Here is a 22,990-nt window from a genome sequence, read left to right on the forward strand (position 1 = left end):
AAGTAAAAAATTATATTTTATTCTTTCAAATGTTAAAAAAATGAGAGGATCCATTTCTAAATAAAAACAGATGACATTTTGTGTTGACCAACAATTTTACCTTCCGCTCGTTAGTGTATTTATTTACTATGTTTAGACGAGTCAAATCATGGGCCCTCCAACTTTTACTGTGCCAAATGTCATCAGTGGATTGGCTGCCCTGACTTGACCACCTTAGTCTAAGACCACACCTTTGTATATAAATATATTTTTTTAATTCATTTTAACTATATATTTTATATTTTAATATTTATTTTATACATTTAATTAATTTATTAGCTAATTTGTATGGACACATTATATGCTTGGAAATATAAATTATTAAGTATTTCGAGATAAATTTTAAAACACATTTAATCTGTTACAAATAAATCTTATTAACTCTTTCAAGATAGATTTACTTATCCTAAGATTTTAACAAACTTTTCATTAAACATTTTGTTTCCTTTATAGTAAGCACCTTTTTTTTAGTTTTGGCTCCTCATTTATTTTTTTTATGTTTGGATGGTTTCTTTTTTTTTTCCTCAATATTGTATATTTGGATTGAAATTTGTTAAATGTGAGTTTATATAAAATTAATTTTAATTAAAAGTGAGTTAGTATTAACGTTATTTATATTTAGTAACTTTTATATTAAAATAGATTATAATAAAATAAATATTATTTGAATTATATTATTTAAAATTATTTTTAAATAAAAATTACAAAAAAATATGAATTTAAATAATTATTTTATATTATTTTAGATATTTAAAATAAATTTTATTAATCAATTTTATAATAAAAATTAATATTTACTTGTTAAATTAAAAATAACATATACAAATTGATAAAATATACTTTATATAAAAAATAAAAATAATATATCAAAATATACTTTATTAAATTATATTATCCATAATTTTTTTAGTACTCTCAATAATCTTTTATTTAATATTATTTTAGATTATAAATTTTTATTATTTATAACTCTATTATTAATTATAGTTAGTTTTTTATTTACTTTATCTCTTTTAGTAGGATCAATAATTTATATTATAATAAAATTATAATAATAAACATAATATACAAGAATTACAATTATAAATTTTACCAAAGCAAAAAATAGAAAAATTTCATATAAAACAAAAATAAAACACAATAAAGATAGAAGAAGAGAACTCATATAAAAAAACAATAAAAATTTTATTAAAAAATATAATTACATACATGAAGGAAGACTAAAAAAAAAAATAAGAGATAGAATTAATCATGGAGAGACTATGCCATTTGAACTATTACTCATTGTCATTACAATCATTCTGTTGTTTCTTTATAAAACATCTAAATGTATGCACTAAGTTTGAAATTGAGTCCTTTCAGTGTTTACAGAAAAAACACATTTATATGCATATGACAGATAGGCGCATATTTAATTATCGATGAGTCATAAATTATTTTATTATTGAAAAAAATAAAAACACCAACTTTGAGACCCTGTTGCTATTAAATATCAATTAATAGAAGCAGAAAAGCAAAACTGAGGAGTTCTTGCCTCTTACTTCTTCTTGAGTGAGTAGAGAGAGAAAAGTACCATATCTTGTTTGATGGAAGAACAGAGTCCAAACTCTACATCAGAGTTTATGATGGCAAAGCTGCAGGAACTTAGAGCAGATTTAGAGAACGACATGATGCAAGTTCCGTTGGAAGAAGAAATGGTACAAAAGTTCATGCAAGACCTCTATAAGGAGATCAATACAAAAACTACAATTGCATGCTCCGCTAACCCCACGCCACCATTGCTGCCACAGAATGACATTTTCATCCCCCTTCTTCAGAACGAGGATCAAGAAATGAACATAGAGCACTTTGGAGCTGATTTTGATGACGAGTGGCTGGCAAAAGTTCTTGTTTGGTACCAGATTGTGGAGAATAGTGAGTGGTTTTGAGTTCAACTCCATCATGATATAATTATGATAGATGTATCAGATGCTTTCTAAGACAGTGTTCGTTTTTATTTATATGTATACTTGCATGTATGCCGGTGGTAATTAATATTAATAATTAAGTAGCTTGTCAAGTGTGAACTATTAGCAGTAAATTAAAAGTATACTTGATATGTAAATTATTTGGATATTTGCCATATATATGTTGTATAATTAAGTAGTGCTCGTTTGTTGTTTCACCTTTGATTTGATTTTGTTTAATTTGCATTATGTTCCTTTTCTTTCTTTTAGCTTTGCCTCTTCTGTCCTACTATTTTCTCCTTTACTTTTAATCAACCATCAAAACTTAGAAGCAAATACAACAGAGTGTATTACAAGATATTTGCCATAAATAGTTCATATATTGTGAGATGGAAAATTATATTTGTCAAATTGTTGTGGCAGTTACTTTGTATTACAAGATATTTAGTCTTAAAAAGTTAGGATGTCCCTCATATATTGTATGAGACATGCATGGCTTTGTATAAAAAAAAAATTAAAATATTTTAAGAGTGCAACTCTTGTTATTTGAAAGTTGATTATATATTCAATTGTATAAAGAGATGTTCTAATATAACTATTTTTAGGGGTATAATTAAAATTTATTAAACTTGTTATAATATTATTAGTAGGTATTTTTATTTTTAATAAATAAATAATATATTTTGAATTTAAATATTATATCTTTTTAAAAAAACTCTTTCATCAATTAATAAAGTTTTAAATTTTTATAGAATGGATAATTTTGATATTTTCAATAATTAATTACACTAATTAGGATAGTAAAAATCTTTAATAATTGATTTGCACTTATTAAGTCAGATCAAATTACACTTACCAAATAGTGTATCTCTGTACTAGAGATTGTAGGTGAGATAAATTAACAGAAGCACGAAAATATTCACAAATCTGTAAGTTTCATAGATAAAACAAATTCTTGTCTGGTCAACTCATAGAAACAATTTTTTGCTTGCTCTTGTACTTTGTATATAGTTGACTAGTTGTTCCTTGGTGTGCAACAGCCTAGATAGTATCCAATTTTTTTTTTTTTAAGAAAGGAGCTCAATTCAACATTATAGAACATATATAATCACAAAGATGATAATAGATAAAAATACCACAAAAAATTAAAGATTTTTATCTATTATCATCTTTGATATTATCATCCATGGCCTATAGAACCATTGATGCTCTTAACTGTGCACTAAGAGTATATACAAACACCGAGTACACAGAGTACAATACATCTATTTCCACTTTCAAAAATATTGAGTCTATTATCAAAGTAGTCATAAGAAAATCTTGTAAAAAAAATTACATTTTTGTTTCTTATATACTAACTTATATGTATATATCAAGGCAATTAAAAATGATAAATCTTCTCCTAAATCAACTTTCTAAATGTTATAAACTTTTATTAAGAATTTACTTGGAGATATTTGCAGCAACTATTTGCACATGTTAATACTAATGGTAAAAAGTAATAACATTGTATAATTCATTTGGAGATGGTTGAAGTCAATATCTTAACTTAGCTTTTATTTTTTAAAACACAAGTTGTTCTTCACACTTTATTGCCACAAGTATCTGTTTGTAGTTTATTTTAAAAATAGAGTTGTAAGCATTTTCTTTAGTTTGAGTTCAGCTCAAAGTTTAAAAGCATCTTGTCTTTTAAAATTTAGGTTTTCACAACATACTAGAATACTTTATCAACATAGTTATAAAAAAAAATATTAAATAAAAATAGAAAATCAATTAGTATTGATTTAAATGTAGATTAATATGAAAAAATGTTTATTGTCTAATATTTGTAATAATAAATAAAATATCTATTACTTTATATATTATATGCTATATGTTATATAATATAAAAAGTGAAATGTACAATATTTAAAAATTAATTTAAATAAATAAATTTTATTATTCAATTATCTCAATTAAATTTAATAATATAATTATATTTTCTTTATATAATACTCTCAATAATATATATTTTAGAAATATAAAATATTTTAAAAAATATATTTTTATTATTATGTTTCTTTTATTTACATATAAAAATAATATTTTATAAAAATATTTTTAGATGTCATTTCATTCATAATATTTTTATAATTTTTTATATATTCATTTTTATATTTGATATTTTATATATATATATATATATATATATATATATATATATAAATTATATATTTATGCTTTTTCATTTTGGCTCTCTCATTTATATGACATTTGTATGTAGTGCGTGTTGATCATCATGTACTAACATAAATGATAAAATATATATATTTATATGTTCAGCACTGTGTTCTTTTGTATTGTATTCTAGAATAGTATACTTTTGTATCAGATGCGTTTACGGAAAGTTACAAAAGTTATAAGATATTAAATGTCAGCGTAGCATGTTGCATGCATTATTGTCTGCAGTACAAGTGTAACCGTGCATGTCATGTAATAATCTAATATTAATTTTATAGTTTTTCATATAATTATTATCAACAATTTATTGTAAACTATGCTAATGTATTATGTTTTTGAATTTTATTATGATAAATTTCTACCATAAAACATAAACTTTAAATATTGATTTTTATTTTTTTTATCATCTTATTAATTAATATAATAAAAAAAAGTCTACTTTACAAAAAATAAGTTACTAATAAAAAATAATATATATATATATATATATAAGTACAAATATTTACCTTTATGTATTATTTATATGAAAAAATTCTCTAAAGTAAATAAAATTATAAATTAATAAAATAAATAAATAATTATTATTGATTTGTAACTTATATTATGAGTAAATCTGCCGTCTTAATTTAAAAATAATTAAATTTTTATTTTTTTATTTATTTAACTACTTTAATTTAGAAGTTTAATCTTATATGTCATGTGCTCAATAACAATGATACTAACATATAATATGATAATTATAAAAATAAGTGACTATTTAAATAATAATGAGTATTAATAAATATTATTGATGAAAGAAATAATACAAATAAAGACTACACTATTATAATGTAAAAAAAAATTAATTGAACGAACTTTGATTCATTAAGAATTTTTTTCTCTTTCACCTAGAAATAAAAGAAATTATATTTTGTTAATCCATCTCCTTTGTTACAGTCAATCATCAATATCTTTTTCAAATTCAATTGATATAATCAATTATATGCATCTTCGTTGATTGTATCTTTTCTAATTCTAGTGCTAACAAATAACTTGCTAATCATCTTAATATATCATATTTTTTTCTATTTATTACTTCTTTTTTGTGCAAAAAAATTCTCTCTCTCAGAGAAGAGAATAAACTATATATACTCACACTAATACTTGTTTTATCCAAATCTATCATAAATTTGCATTCTACTTAATTTTACTACAAATTGAGAAATAGAGCACTGCAATTTAACATAAAGCTTTTAAATATCATTTTGTTACTTAAAGGATAAAGGGGGAGTACAACACATTAAAATTCCTCTCTTAAATTGAAATTCAAGAAAAAAATCTAAAAAAAATATCAATCTGTAAAAACATAGATCTCCTTATTAGTAAAATTGTTGAAACCTCCTTTCAATAGCATTTGAATAAGACTACAACCCTTTTACATTGTAGTCTGTGTCCCATAATTTTATATTAGCCACGTCTATATGGTGGCCAAATTAACGGTGGCTAAATAGCTACAAATTGATTGACAAATATAGCGGTCACATTTGATTTGATAATAGAAAAAGACCGATTAAAAATTCCAGTTATGTACAAATTCTACTTATGACTAATTGAGGGAATGCATTCTACGGTTTCTACCTAAACATATAGATAAGACAAATTCCAGAATAGAGCAAACGGAAAATGGGAAGAGCTAACAGAGTGATGGTGTGGTACAAGATGGAGGTGATAGCGAAAAAAAAAAAAAAGAGAAAATTGGGTATTGAGTAAATGAAAGCAATCTCATCGAAGATGAGGCGGAGACACAGATAGGTCATAGGTGGCTGTGGCCATGAATACCGAGTGCTGGAACCGTAGCAAGAAGCCCCGTGGAATCAAAGACCGCATTCAGTTCCTGTAGCTCCAGGTAGAAGAAGACATTTCTTACCGACTTGAGGCTAGTGCTTGTAGCGGCAAACCAAATATGTCAGGCTGAATCCAAGAAGAGGAATTGTATGATTAGATGATGTTTCCCCTTATTTCCCATCTCTTCTCTGTTAGTATATTATTGGTGAAAATTTATGTTCAATCAATTTATGTTCGACTTTACCTGAAGTTGATATTTGATGAAAATTTAATCAAATCAGTTAAATCATCTAATAATTTTTAGGTATCAACTTCACTTAAAATTGATTACATCTGAGTTTTTATTAAAATTGATACTAATTAAATTAATTTTTTGCCAATGAATAATAGCTCAAATGACATAATCTTCTTATATTCAATTAAGAAATTGCGAGTTCAAATCTCATATCTTTGGTAAAAAAAAAATTAAATTAATTTTTTATTTAATAATTTTCAACTATTAATTTTAAGTAAAATTAATTACACCTCAATTTTCAACTATATTGTTTGTTAATGTTAAGATTAGAAACCAAGACAAAAAAAGGTATTTATTGTATCAGTCAAAAACATGGTCAGCAAGCATTTTATCTTCCACATGTTTTTTATTGTGACTTGTCAGTCACTTGTAGTCACCTTTTATATTTTTTTCCATCTACTCAATTGTTATTATTTAGGATAAAACAGTTATATAAACTAAACTAATAACAATATATATAAATCACTCAAATTAAATAATGTTACATAAATATTTCAAATTATATAATATAATAGTAAATCGAAACACATTGATTCGAATGACATAGGAACATTGTTTAAAGTATAAATTGAATTGGTTAAATTCAAATTAGTATGGAACTAATTCGATTTACTACTTATAACAGATTATTGACATTTACTATTTTTAAGTTAATTATTTAGTTATTCTACATTAACTTTAAAACATAAATGTCAATAAAAAAGTACTTTTTATTTGGATTCAAATAAAATATCAAAAAATCAAAATGAATAAGAATAGAAATTCAACTTTAGTGTTTTAGTTCAAATTTCAAAAAATATGCATTTTTATAAATTTATGAATTTAAAACAGAATATTCAACGATTTCTAAAAATTCATTAAAAATTATCCTTTGACTTATTAGCATCTAAAAAATCATTAACAAACACTTTTAATACTAAAAAAGTTAATATAAAGTATAACCCTCAAATGGCGGATAATACTCGAATGCAAACTATGCAAGCGGCCATCAACAAGCTCACTGAACAAGCCGATCTCCACAATGAATAGCTCACCATGATTACCCAGTCGCTGGCAACAATACAAGCACAGCTCATATCCCCGACGGTAAACTCGCCTACACAACCCCATTCTTCGTCTGGTTTCGCATCGTTACGACAATTGAAGATGGATTTTTCTAAATTTAATGGGGAAAACCGGGCAGAGAGATTTTTCAAGATTTATGATGTAGCGGAGGATCAAATGCTCGACGTCGTCGCAGTCAACCTCGAAGTGCGGGCTTTAGCGTGGTTTCAGCTTTGGGAAAAATTGAATAAGAAGAATTGGATGAATTTGTCGATTACCATTCAGATACAATTTGGCCCTTCTCAATTTGATAACCCTAGAGAAGAGTTACTAAAATTGAAACAAACTTCCTTTGTTGGCAAGTATTTTGAATCCTTCAATGATTTAGTTTCAAGAACCTATGGCATGGACGACACCCTGTTATTGGATTGCTTTGTAGGGGGTTTACACCTAAAACTGAAACGTGAGGTAAAGGCACGATCGCCGGCATCTCTTCTTCAGGGGGTTTCTTTAGCCAAGCTGTTTGAGGAGTGTTTCTTCCCGTCCTCCTCGCGATGGAAATCAGCTTACCCTCTACCCCAACACACTGTACCCAAACCCTCACCTGGGTCCAACCCAATAACCCTGAGTCCCATCCCCACAACCCCACTATTGCCCACTCTAACCAGCTCTACTAAGTTGCATAAACTCAGTCCCACCGAGATCCAGTTTAGACGCGAGAAGGGTCCTGCTTCACATGTGATGAGCATTTCTCTCCATCCCATAAATGTGCAACCAAACATTACTTACTCATCCAAACCACAGAAGCAATACCAGAGGATCCACCAATTGAAGAGGAAAACACTGAGATCAAACAGCCTGATAATTTTGGATAACACATCCCAGAAGATTCCCATCATCTCTCTTACAATGCCTTGACTGGTATCCCTGCAAAAAGGTCAATCCATTTTAAAGGGACAGTAAAGGCTCGAGAACTGCACGTTTTAATGGACGGAGGTAGCTCTGACAATTTTTTCACCCCGCCTTGATTAAGAGACTTATTGTCACTGTGCATCACGCACCCCGCATTCAAGGTGGAGGTAGGAGATGGCACTTTGTTGCAATGTGAAGGCGAAGTGCAGCAATTGCCTGTAAACATCCAGGGCCACACTTTGTTTGTAAATGCTTTTGTACTGCTAATAGCTAATGAGGAACTAGTGTTGGGAGATATATGGCTAGAAACTCTTGATACACATTTGGTAAATTACAAAATGAAATTTATTACATTCTTTGATGATGGAAAATTGGTAACACTGCAGGGTGAGTTACAACAGCTACCAGCCAAGGCACAATTCAATCACTTAAAATGACTCCAGGCCACGGATGAGATTGCTGAACTATATACTATGCAGGTGCAGTCGAAAGATAGCATGGAACCTCCTATGTTGATATTACCATGCAATTTGGACCCTGAACTTATTTCGCTCCTTCGTAACTTTGAGGATATATTTAGCATTCCTTATGGCCTTCCACCACCATGCAGCCATGATCATTCAATTGTGCTACTTCCAAATGTTCCTCCTGTGAAGGTGCGACCATATCGATACCCCCACAGCCAGAAGACCAAGATTGAAAGAATGGTAAGAGATATGTTAGCTGAAGGCATTATTCAACCAAGCACCAGTCCATTTCTTCTCCAGTGTTATTGGTTAAGAAAAAAAGATGGCTCATGGCGGTTTTGTACTGACTACCGTGCCCTTAATGCGGTCACTGTTAAAGACTCTTTTCCAATGCCAACAATAGATGAATTGATTGATGAACTGTTTGGTGCGCAATTTTTTTCGAAACTCGATCTGCGTTCTGGGTATCATCAAATCAGAATAAGAGCGGAAGATTGTTACAAGACTACTTTTCGCACTCACCAAGGGTTATATGAATGGCTCGTTATGCCGTTTGGTCTCACCAATGCTCCTGCCACATTCCAGAGCTTAATGAATTCTATTTTTGCAAATGTGTTGCGACAGTTTGTACTCGTATTCTTTGACGACATCCTTGTGTATAGCTCGGATTGGTCCTCCCACGTACAGCATTTAATGCATGTCTTCGAAGTGCTGCGCACCCACGCCTTATATGCCAAGCTATCCAAATACTCCTTTGGAAGGTAACAAATTGATTACTTGGGACATGTGGTTTCCCGAGAGGGTGTTTGCGTTGATGACTCCAAGATTTTGGCAATCAAACAATGGCCTTCTCCCACCTCCATCAAACAACTTCGAGCATTCCTCGGCCTTGCCAGTTATTACCGCAAGTTTATCAAAAATTTTGCTTTACTTGTTGCCCCACTGACTGATTTATTAAAGGGATAATTTCCACTGGTCCCCTCACACGGAAGCCACCTTTCAACAGTTGAAGACAGTCCTTACTAACGCCCCAGTGTTAGCACTACTTGATTTTTCCAAGCAATTTGTGTTCGAAATGGATGCATCTGGGGCTGGTATTGGGGCCATTCTTAGTCAGGAAGGTCACCCCATCGCTTACTTTTCTAAGAAGCTTTCTAGTTTGAATCAAAAGCAATCCACATATGTTCGGGAAATGCAAGCGATCCTGACAGCGGTGGTTAAGTTTCGCCACTACTTGTTGGGCCACAAATTTGTGATTTGTAACATCCCAGACAAATTTGTGATTTGTAGTTAAGTCTGATATTGTCTGCTTTGGCACACAAGGCCTCACGGTTTTGTCTTTGACGATAGGGATGCTAGCCGAAGCCCCCGACACTCACTTGTCAAAATGCGTCATGCTAAAGAGAGGTATCCACACCCTTATAAGGCATGCTTCGTTCCCCTCCCCAACCGATGTTGGACCTTACATGATTCGCACCGATCATAAGAGCTTCAAGGAGATGCAAGCTCAAACCATACAAACACCGGAACAACAACTATGGCTTTCAAAGTTGTTGGGCTACGATTTTACTATAGAATATAAGAAAGGGAGCGAGAACAAGGGGGCAGATGCTTTGTCAAGATCCTTCCTCATCCTCACCATGATAAGTGGTGCCTTGCTGCCCCAATTACAACAAGAACTCGAGGCCTACACACCATCCGAGGAGTTCACTGAAGCTGAAATTCAATTAGGAAAACTCCAGCTCCGACAGGGCCTGTGGTACTGGGGTGATAGGTTGGTGATTCCGGCTACATCTCCACTGACCAAAATCATTTTGCGAGAGTATCATTACTCTTTACTAGGTGGACATGCTGGGTTCCATAGAACTTTAACAAGGATCTCTGCACAATTTTATTGGAAACATATGGCCAAAACAATTAAGGAATATGTAGCCACTTGTTCAACTTGTCATCGAGTCAAATATAGTACTCAACCACCGGCCGGGTTATTGGATCCACTTCCCATCCCATCTCATATTTGACAAGACATCTCCATGGACTTCATTACTGGGCTACCACTATCCAATGGATGCTCAGTTATATTGGTGGTGGTAGATCGCTTGTCAAAGTTTGCTCATTTTATCCCATTGTCGGCAGATTTTACTGCCCCTAAGGTTGCGGATGCTTTTCTTCAAAATGTGGTAAGCGTTCATGGCATTCCTCATTCTATTGCCTCGGATCGAGATAAAGTATTTACCAGTAAATTTTGGAAACGATGTTGTGGCAAGCAAGGCATTCTTTTGGCTCGGAGTTCTGCGTATCATCCGGAAACTGATGGACAAACCGAGGTCCTCAATCGTTGTTTGAAAATGTACTTGCGCTGCTATACTCAGGAGAATCCTCGCGATTGGTACCATCTCCTTCCTTGGGCAGCTTATAGTTACAATACGTCCCACCACTCGGCAATAGGAATGACCCCATTCAAGGCTGTCTTCGGTAGGGACCCTCTCCCTCTCATTCGTTATGAGCATACTGTGTCTGATATACCAGCCGTGCAAGAACAATTACAACAACTTGATGAGGTTCTAGCCACCCTCAAGTTGAACCGCCAGCGAGCCCAGCTGCGTATGAAGCACAACGCTGATAGTAAGCGAAGAAAAGTTGAATTCAATGTTGGTGACTATGTTTTTGTTAAACTGCAACTTTATCGCCAACATTCGGTGGCATTCCGGAAAAATCATAAGTTGAGCATGAGACCTATTGTGGCTCGGATTGGCAAAGTTTCTTATCGACTACAATTACCACCTGAAGCGAGGATACACCCTATTTTTCATGTCTTCGCATTGAAAAAATGTAGAGGAGATCCAGGGACTACTAATATTCCTACACCATTGCTGCTGTATGAACAAGGCTTGGGGGTCCAACCACAGTGGGTTTTGGGACATCGAATGGTAAAGAAAAATGACTGTTGGCAAGAACAAGTTTTTATCTAATGGCATGGGGTACCAGCAGAGGCAGCAACATGGGAACCATATGAAGAAATACAGCAGCAGTTTTCTACTTTCAACCTTGAGGTCAAGGTTTTTTTTAAAGGAGGGGGTAATGATATAAAGAAGGGCAAAACGGTTGCTCCTGAGGGCCCATCTCATATGCCAATTGAGAGGATGAAAAGAGTGTCGCACCATAACTGAATTGGTTAGAGGAAAGGATCAAAAGGCATGACAGGGTGGGGAGACAAGGGCAGAGTACATTGTGAGTACCTCTCTGTTAATTCTTCTCCTCTCTGGCTTATCCTTATCTTTCTTATGAAGCTCTTCCCTTATTTTCTATGTTCTTGGCTTGCAGGTGATCTCTCAAGGCTATTTGATTGACACTCTTCTTTTTCTTCGGTCCTTATTGATGTTGGACTATACTATATACTTTTCTTCTCACCTATAAGCATGCTTGAGTAGATAATTTTTCATTCTTCTTACCTCTGTTCGTAACAGGTAGCATAGGAGTTAAAACTTGAATTTTTTTCAGAATCAGAAGTAACAGATAGTTATAAATTATAAAATGACTAACTATATTTATACAATATGTAATTTGACCAACTATATTTATACTGTACTTTAATTATTTCTCAAATTACATATTATATAAATATAGTTGGTCATTTTATAATTTATAACTATCTGTTGTTACTTCTGACTCTGAAAAAATTTAACTTTTAACTCCTATGCCACTTTGGAGGGCTATACTTTATATTAACTTTTTTAATATCAGAAGTTCCGATAATAATTTTTTAGATGCTAATAAGTCAAAGAATAATTTTTAATGAATTTTAGAAATCGTTTAATGTTCTGTTTTAAATTCATAAATTTAAAAAATGTAAAATTTTTGAAATTTAAAATAAAATACAAAAGTTGAATTTCTATTTTTATTCGTTTTGATTTTTTGATATTTTATTTTAATCCAAATGGTTCTTCCTTATTGACATTTCAATTTAATTCAAGAAATTTATACTACAAAATTTATAAAAAAAACACCAACCTAGTTGAATTACAAATTAAAATAACAAAAATAACGGTAAAAAAAAAAAACTTAAAATATGATTACAATTTCATTAGTATTTTGAGTAACATTACACAAAATATTGTGTCAAAGAGACACAAAAGATAAGTAATATCTAATTAAAATAACAAAATCCTATTTAATTAAAAAAGAACATAAAATTAAGAGCCTAGTTAAAATAACGTAATAGTTATTGGTTATTATTGCATTAAAGAAAATTTAATTTATTTTGGTAACAGAAATATTCAATTATTTTATTGTTGAATACCATTATTGCTAAAACTTAAAAGTAGGAGTTGCAACATGGGTTGGCCTGACGCGCTCCACTGATGTCTGCTATTAAGCGAGTCAAACTCATCCCATTCCATTTTGTATTATCGATTCAAAATAGCAGCCCATAATATCTTTTGACGAGTTGACCCATTTCTTGTTGAATTTTTAATAAATAAAATTCTAAAATCCAAAATCTTATAGAAATACGAAGTGATCGAGTAGTTTTTTAAAAAAAAAACTAAATTATCGTTTTTGTCCTTAACGTTTGTGTAGATCTTAAAGTTGTCCTAACATTTAAATCGTCTTATTTAACTCTCTAATATTTTAAAACCATTATACTTTAGAGTCATGCTAGCTGATGCACCTGCATGGGAGTGATTTGGGCTTTGTTAATAATAATCTGTTACAAGTAGTAAATCGAATAAAATTGATTTGATTTACATTGTTCCATACTAATTCGAATCACAATGATTCAATTTATACTTCAAACAAAGCTCCCATGTGATTCGAATCAATGTGTTTCGATTTACTATTATATTGTATAATTCAAATTAATTTAATTCAATTTATATAGAAATAAGATTTGAAATATTCATGTAACGTTATTTGATTTGGGTGATTTATGTAATATTGGCATTGGTTTGATTTATGTAAGGGTTTTACCATATTATCTATGGTGCTTCTATTTATACATAAATTTTAGAAGGAGAAAAAAAATTAAAAGAAAAAAATTTAAATAATACGAAAAGATAGAGGATACTTTTAATTCAAGAAATTTATACTAAAAAATTTATATAAAACACCAAACTAGTTGAATTACAAATTAAAATAATAAAAATAAAGTAAAAAATAGAAAAAATCTTAAAATATGATTACAATTTTATTAGTATTTTGAGCAACATTACACAACATATTGTGTCAAAGAGACAGAAAGATAAGCAATATCTAATTAAAATAACAAAATCCTAATTAATTAAAAAATAACATAAAATCAAAAGCTTCGTGAAAATAAAGAGTTATTGAAAATTATTGCATTAAAAAAAATTCATTCTTTTTGGTAATGGAAAAATTCAATTATTTTGTTGTAACATACTATTGCTAAAACTTAAAAGTAGGAGTTACAACACGAGTTAGCCTGTCCCACTCCACTAATGTCTGCTATTAAGCTAGCCAAACTCATTCCATTCTATTTTGTATTGTGTGTTCAAAATAGCAGTCCATAATATCTTTTGACGAGTTGGCTCATTTCTTGTTGAATTTTCAATAAATAAAATTCTAAAATCTAAAATCTTATAGAAATATGAAGTGGTCGGGTAGTTTTAGAAAAAAAAACTAAATTATCGTTTTTGTCATTAACGTTTTTGTAGATCTTAAAGTTGTTCTAACATTTAAATCGTCTTATTTAACTCCTTAATATTTTAAAATCGTCCTACTTTTGAGTCATGCCAGCTGATGCACCTGCGTGGGAGTCATTTGGGCTTTGTCAATAATTTGTTACAAGTAGTGAATCGAATCAAGCCGATTCGATTTACATTGTTCTATACTAATTCGAATCACACTGATTCGATTTAGTACTATAGTGTATAATTCGAATTTGAACAATTCGATTTGTAAATATTGTAAAATAAACAAATAATTAGTCAATAAATTAATTTTTAATAAAATAAATTAGAAATGTGAATTTTATAGTTTAATAAGATAGAGCTAATTAAAATAAGATTTTTGACATTAATTTTAAAGAATTTGGCCCAAAATTGGGCCACGTAAAATTAACGAATAATTAGTTAATAAATTAATTTTTAATAAGATAAATTAGAAATGTGAATTTTATAGTTTAATAAGATAGGCTAATTAAAATAAGAATTTTAAAAAATTTAGTCCAAAATTGGGCCAATGGATTAAATCGATTGAATCGGATCCATATTGGACCTAAGGCCCAACCCAATACCCATTAAATGAAAAGAGCTTCAGCTATTGTCATTTCCCTCAAAGGGAAACACACTGGAACTTGGCAAAAAGGGGAAGGGTTATGGTGAGAAGAGGAGAAGAAAAAACCTAATCACCTCCAATCTTTAAGGTAGCGTTTGGTGGAGAGACAGAGACGGAAAGACTGAGACTGAGAGACAGAGACTAAGAGACAGGGATTGAAATAAATCTCAGTATTCTGTTTGGTGCAAAATGGGAGACATGAATTGAAACAAGAATGAAACTCTAATTTAATTTGCACAAAGGGTAAAATTGGAATTAATTAATTGAAATGAAAGTATTTTAGGTATAAAATGTTATTAAAGTTTCAGTCTCCATCTCTAAAAATTTCAGTCCCCTGTGTCCCTACTTTTTGGAGGTACTGAAATACTGAAATGTTAGAGACAGAGACAGAAATTTTAGTACCAATCTCTGAACTAACAAACACGATACTGAGTCTCAGTCTCTCAGTCTCTGTCTCAGTACCTCAAAACAAACGCTACCTAATTGCTTATATCTTTCAATCTGGAACTCCAATTGACGAGCCGTCAGTGGTCATGCATTCGTCTCAGAATTCATTACGAAACCCATATAACAAAGTTACTGGTAAGCCTCACTTTTATTCCCAGTTGTTCTCTCTTCAATTTCGAAATTTTTGAGCTTTGGTGTTGAGATTTTATGTAATTTCGGTGTTTATGATCAAATTAACTTGGTGGACTTGTCGAATTTTGTCCCAATTTTCCGTTGGTAAGGTGAAAAATCTCTAACCCTTGTAAAATTGTGTATATAGCAAACCCTATTTTTATTTAGTGATGTTTATGTGATACTAGATTGATTTATGTATTTTGAGAGCAAATTTGTGGTATTGGAAACTTGAAGTTGGCTTTGGGGGTTGAAAAATCTATTTGGTGAGGTCTGGGAGCTTGTGTATCGAGGGCTTGCGGTGCCTTGTGGCTTAGGGAGAAATCGGTCAAGGTATGATTTTGGTTTCTTGTATTTAATATATATTGTCTTGTGAAAATTTAGGCTACATGACCTAGGATAAGTTGGATTGAGACTGTTGATGGTAGATATGTTAAGGTTAATGATTTTAATGTTATTATTAGAAATGTTAGAAGAATTTGTACGCAAGATTGAGGTATGATTGATTTTGGTAGAATGTGAGATTGTGATGCTGAATTGGTATGTTGTGGTGTTGTTTATGTGTATAGAAAGTTGATATTGAGTTTGATCTTTTGGTGAAAATAGAGGTTTATGAACTTTTGTGAAAATATGATTTTTGGCCGAACTTCGACAAGTCATAACTTGGCTTCTGGACTCTAAAATTATTTCAAACTTTTTTCATATAAAAATTGGGTCCGTGATGTTTACGCCATTCGAAGAACGGATGAAAAATATTTTAAAATAAGAAAGTTATGTGCGTTGGAATATCGGTATGTAAAATTAAAATTCTGCAGACTTAACCATTTTTTGACTAATCTGCAATGCATGCGTACGCAAACCCCTCCATACGCGGACGTTTAATTCTGTCCAGTGTACCTGCGTACGCGGACGAGGTAATGCATATGCGTGATGGGCAAATTGCACTCCCACACGTGTCCGTCCCTGTTTCAGCAAACATGAATTTTGTGTTTTAAATCTTAATTTCGAACCTCTAAACCTCTATTTTTACTCTTTTAACCCCTAGATCTTAGTGGTATGCCTAGTAATGAGATGAAGCTAGGAAAATGTGGTAACTTGGAGATGAAAAAAGCTTGAGAAATGACGAGTTAGGTATGAGGAGGTCGGGTATATATATATATACTACTTAAATTATGAAATTGGCTAAAGAAAGGAATAAATGTTGCATCTGAGCACTCTTTCTTGAAAGTGCGACCCTAGGAGATGGTGGAAAGTGAGGATCCTCTTCTTTGTTCTTCCTGGTATTATAAAATCGCTGCCAGTGAAATGGTAGAGGTTAGGATCCCCTCCTTTGTTCTTCCTGTGCATATGTGAACGTACCTCCTGGGTAGACGTAAGGGTTGTGGTTTCGTCTCACTTGCTCCAGGTTGGTTAGTATAGAGGCTCCCTGGTACTTGGGTAGACACAAGGGTTGTGGTTTCGCCCACTTGCTCCGGGTTATGATGAGTTATGTATAAAACTATAAATATATTATGTATAAGTAATGCTATGGCCATATTGAATGATTATGAAATGTTTATGAATGAATATGAAATAATTTTCTGATATACGAGTTTCCTTGGGTAAAGTACCGTGTCTTACTATCATGTATTCCAGGTTAAGACTCGATACTCTGTTGACCCTACAACGTAAGAGTGACCAGACACTTATAAATTTCCTGGAAAGATATCCCCCAATGAGCAAAATTTGTATATATGAATGAGAAAAAACTATGCATAGACTCTTGGGGATGCGCGTCGGGGGACAGTCCAGGGTTTAGCAGCCGGACTTATTGGGTTGGTTTGATAACTGACAGATGAGATTCATCAGCCATAGGGCAGGCATGCATCATATGCATATTGTTTGAATTGCTTGTTTGTGCATTATTTGGGAATGCCTAAGTGAATTTACCATGTTAATTGTTATATTTGCTACCTACAGTACTTGTATTCTATCTGTATTTGTTATTGTATGCTTGGTTGTCTGTGCGGTTCTCTGGTGTTGGAGGATTGGAGGAAAGGAGGAGGATTGATGGTTAGGTTTGAGTTTTAGATGAGATAGAAACCTTTAGAGAGCCACCCTGACTTATGGTTTCTGCTTTAGTTCTTTAATCTTTATAATATGAGTGTCGGTGTTTTAGGATTGCCTCTGACTTTCCCAAGACCTTATATCTTATGTATGCGGCACCTTTACCATGTTGAGAACCTCCGTTTCTCATTCTATACAAATATTTGTGTTTTTTAGATGCAGGTCGATAGGCACCTCGCTAGGCATCTGGAGTTTTCTGCAGTGAAGTGGGGTTTTGGGATTTGATATTTGGTTCCATTTTGTTATATCTTTATGTATAGACTCTCCCTATATATATATATATATATATATATATATATATATATATATATATATATATATATATATATATATATATATATATATATATATATATATATGCTTTACTGTTGCACCTCATAGAGGTTTATGGAGAACTATGGTTACTTTTATGTATTTTAGGGTTATGGTTCCTCATATGTATTTATATGACTATTCTCTGGCCAGTCTTACTTTCGCAAGCTGAGTTTGGAGCTTGATATTTTGTACTATTGACCCTCTACTCTTGATTATATATATATATGTTTATGAATCTTAGTTTTTTTCATACGTAAGTAACCTTATATCCTGAGCGTTGCGCTTTTAATTTTGCGATTTTGCTTTAGTTATTCCTTCAAGGCTCCTCGTATACTACACTTTTTTAATTATTATTATTATTATTATTATTATATATATATATATTATTTTAGATGTCGTAATACCACACGACCTCTATTTTACGACTTAAGCGTAAAGCTCTGTGTAGTAGGGTGTTACACGATTTATACTTCAAACAATGCTCCCATATGATTCGAATCAATGTGTTTCAATTTAATACTATATTGTATAATTCGAATTAATTTAATTCGATTTATGTAGAAGTATGATTTGAGATATTCATGTAACGTTATTTGATTTGGGTTATTTATGTAATATTGATATTGGTTTGGTTTATATAAGTGTTTTACCCAATGTTCTGAAAATCGGTTCGAACTGGCCAGTCGAACCGGTTGAACTGTGAACAATTGATAAATACGGTTCGGACAGACAGCAAAACTGACAATTTCAGAAACCGGGATTGAACCGTCAAATTGGCCGGAAATCGGTCGGTCGAACCGAACCGTGACCCGGCCGGTTTTTGAAATTGACTAACATTAGCAAAACGCTGCGTTTTGCATGCTGAAGAAGGGGCCAAAGGGGAATGAAGTCAACCCTAGTCTCACACTCTCACCCACAAACCCACTCACACCTCTCCTCTCGAGCCTCCACAGTCCACTCTCACCTCTCGCTCTCAGTTCTCACATCTCCGGTCTCTACCTCGAGCTTCCGGCGCAACTTCCGTCCAGCCCCGCTGTTGCAGCGTCCGTGGAGCCACCACCACTATTCGCGCAGCCACGCTCCATCGCCAAGTCAGCCCTCGAAAATCGCAGCCACCGCCCACACCACTTTCCGTCACGCAGTTAGGGACCACCGGCGCCAGCTCTGTTCAACCCTGCCACCCCTTCAGCCACCTCTTGCCAGCCACTGTCCCTGTCCCCACCAACTCTGCATTTTTCCAGACTTCCAGCTTCTAACCCTAGGTATGAATTTTGATTTTAGTAATAATAATTGTTGAAGCATTGATTAATTGTTGAAGGATGATTAATTGAATAATTTTTTATAATTATTGTTAGTTCAGTTCTGTTCAAGCCTGTTCGAAGGTTACTTTGAAGTTTTGTGAAGTGTGAAGTGTGAAGTGTGAACTGTGAACTGCGATTCTTTTATTTTTCTCCCTTAAATTCGGTTTTTTATGCTCTATTCAGAAATCATTGAATGATTATTGAATGTTTTATGTTTTTGTTGAATGATTATTTGGTTCTTGATTAGCACTGGATGCTCTGCTTTGTTTGTGTACTATTTCTATACTGTGTTTGTGATTTTTTTTGGGTAATTCAACAGGTTAAAAATAAACTTGCTGTTTAATAATTATTTTCTTCCATTGTTAATCTCGGTAATTCAATATGAAGCAGATATAAAAACAGAACTTTCAAGTCTGTGCGGGTTGCTGTCCATGTCCTCGTAAATGAATTGCAAGTTAATGTTATTTCCTTTAGTTTTAATGTTGGATTTTGAAACTAACCTAATTTTTTGCTTCTCAGGAATCAAAAATAAAAAATCAAAGAAATAGAAAAGAAGTAAGTATTATCAGTTAAATTCAATTCTAAGTATTATTGGTTGGACAATTATGAGAACATTATTACTGCTTGTGAGCTGAAAACTTTAGATTTAATTGATTTTTGTTTGGTAATTATTGGTTGGACAATTATGGTGTTTAGGATTTTTAATTTGTTCCGTTTGGAATATGAAGGATGAGCTTAAGAGAAGCTTGCTAGAATCTATAATGTTAAGGACCCCAACACTGCGTTCGTGTTCAAGTTCCGCACCCATTTTGGAGGGGACAAATTCACTGGTTTTGGTTTGATTTATGATACTGTTGAGAATGCTAAGAAGTATGAGCCTAAGTACAGACTTATTAGGGTAAGACAACTCCATTTTTTGTTCTTCTGATGTGGTTTTTGTTCATGAATGTAATTGCTATAGAATGAGAAACACTTTCATAGTTTCATCCAATTAGAATGTATGAGAAACATTTTTTGTTTTGATGTATGTTTATTTATAATTTATTTATTATTTTATTATAAAACGATTTTTTTGGTTGGACCACAGTTGAACCGGTTAGACTAATAAACCAGTAAACCAGTAATGAGAGCGGTTCGATGACCGATTCGATTTTCAGAACCTTAGTTTTACCCTCTTATCTATGGTGCTTCTATTTATACATAAATTTTAGAAGGATGAGAACAATTAAAAGAAAAAAGTTTAAATAATACGAAAATATAGAGAGTACTTTCAATTCAAGAAATTTATACTACAAAATTTATATAAAACACCAAAGTAGTTGAATTACAAATTAAAATAATAAAAATAAAGGTAAAAAAATAGGACTCTTGGTATACATATATATAGTATGAGAGTACTTTTAATTCTCGTCTTTCTCTACTCTTGGCATACATATATATAGTATGAGATTTGTTATTGATTTTAAATTTAAATCTCAATTCAAATTTAAATCATATCTTGAAATTTCAAATCTAACTCCTTCAAATTTTATGAATCATATCATCACAATTTAAAATAGAATCAATTAGGATCTTCATCCAAATTTATAATTCAAATTTAGAAATAGAATAACTAATTATTCTCAAATTTCATTTAATATTCTCAATTACCATACTATTATTATATTCTTGGTGCTAGCAAAAAATATAATAATATTCCATTTGAATTAATATAATTATTTATTTGATCAAATCAAATTAATAATTAAATAATTCTACAGCAAAGATTAGAACACTCGTTAGTGTGTGACCCCATAGATTCAATACTAAGCGGGTAGTAAATTAGTCATACTAAATTTACTAATCAAGATTGGCGTCTAGCAACACTCCTCAATGACCCGATAGTATGAAGTAATATATTTTTACTAAGAACCTTAGAAGAACAAAGTATAATTCCTTCCATCTTTCCAGCTCTTGGTTAACTCTTAGAGTATGGTTTAATTGTCAAACTCTAACTTATTACTATTATTATAATGAACTGTGAATGACTTAAGAAACTCATTTCTTCATTCATTCAATCCTCTTGACCAAAGTTTTATTCATCTCAGTAATTATAATCGTAGAGCCCAAACTCTTTACCGAGAGTTGACGAATTCCTTATTGACTAATCATTAATTCTACAAGTATTTAAATTATACCCAATATCCATTCAACTAGCACCTAGGGTATTAGGTGTCCGGAATCAAAGTATAATAAATACATTGTTAATTACTATGACAGTCGTAGGTCAAAGGAAACTCTATTACTATGTTCATCTTGAAAATATCCTATTGACAAATATACGGTAATTATAACCATTAGGAATTCTCAAAGTGAGACAATTCAATGGTCATATCTCTATATGCACTATCTATATATATAATTTAATAAATAAGATCTATTAATCTTTATTCAATGAAGACCATTATATATATATATATATATATATATATATATATATATATATATATATATATATATATATATTTGATCTTTCCGGATTATTAATGTCCTTTTTAATAATTCTATGACCAATAACAATTTAAATTAAATTATAAAAGATTTATCTCTCAATATTATGATCACTATCACAATGATAAATCTCTAAATTTAATCAATGACCTTATTATATTAACATTTTAATATAATAACAATAACAAATTATTTGACACATAATTAATTGAATTGTGGTATATTTCTTATTTCCAAGAAGGACATGTTAAAAGTGTTTCATACGTAAATTGTCTTAAGATGTGTGGTATTTAATATACTATCTAAAACTCATTATCCTGAAATGATTCATATAATATAAGATTCAAGAGAATAACATTTTGAAATTTCATTTAAAGAAATATGATAGATTTGATCTCTTTTATTTTATTTAAATAAAAAAATCTAAAAGATATGCGTATTTTTTATTTTCTTTTCTTTTTTTTATTCAAAAAATTTTAAAAAAATTAAAATAAATGTCAACAGTTTCATGTATTATATATATATATATATATATATATATATATATATATATATATATATAATATTTAAATAAATTATACTTTTATAAATATTTTAATAAAAACTTGTATTATATAATAATATTTTTAACAAGTAATTAATTAATAAAATTTTAATATAACAAAATTAATTATATAATTATTTTATATTTTTATATTACAATTTAAAATATTATTTTAATATAATTTTTTAATATTATAAATATTTTATTACATAATAATTGATTTAAAAAAAATATTTATATTTTTATTTATATATTTTATATTTATTATTTAAAAATAAAAAATTATACTTATTATTTAAAATATTATATATTAAAAAATATATATATTTATTTATATATTATTAATGTCTAATATATTTTATATTTATTAAAATTTAATAATTTATAAAAATACAACTTATTTAATATGCACAAAATTACCGTGCTTATTTAGACATACCCTAACTTTAGTACTTTACCATAGTAGCCAAGCAAATACCAATAAAGTAATATTTACCTCTTTTCTCATACAAGACACGTTAACACGTGTAAGGTTGAATATGATTAGCGTTATTAACCAGCATAATTTAAGCTAG

The sequence above is a fragment of the Arachis ipaensis genome, chromosome B7 (genome assembly GCF_059453495.1).
Source record: "Arachis ipaensis isolate K30076 ecotype BB chromosome B7, ASM5945349v1, whole genome shotgun sequence".
Lineage (NCBI taxonomy): Eukaryota > Viridiplantae > Streptophyta > Magnoliopsida > Fabales > Fabaceae > Arachis > Arachis ipaensis.